Source organism: Acanthaster planci, linkage group LG09, assembly GCF_054643075.1.
Source record: "Acanthaster planci isolate LZ-2023a linkage group LG09, COTS_SCS, whole genome shotgun sequence".
Lineage (NCBI taxonomy): Eukaryota > Metazoa > Echinodermata > Asteroidea > Valvatida > Acanthasteridae > Acanthaster > Acanthaster planci.
Window position 1 is genome coordinate 9,947,996 of NC_141785.1, and position 274 is coordinate 9,948,269.

A 274-nucleotide genomic window follows, 5' to 3' on the forward strand; every position below is an offset into this window, starting at 1 on the left:
GCGCGCATAATACAACTGGCTCGCACATTATCGAGGACAAAATGCATAATGCTTATGACCGTAGCCAAAACGGGCTTCTAGAGCTATGGCTACGTCTATTGTCGCGTCTCCCCGTATTTCCAAACGTGTTAATATCTAAGGCTTGAATCAAGTCAGACTTACGTTGCTCTTCCCTAGCCATAGCCATCCCTTCAGCCGGCGCGATACGCACTACACGGTCGTCGCGCTCGGCCCGCCAGGTCGCATAACCCTTATAAGGCTCCCTCATTTGATA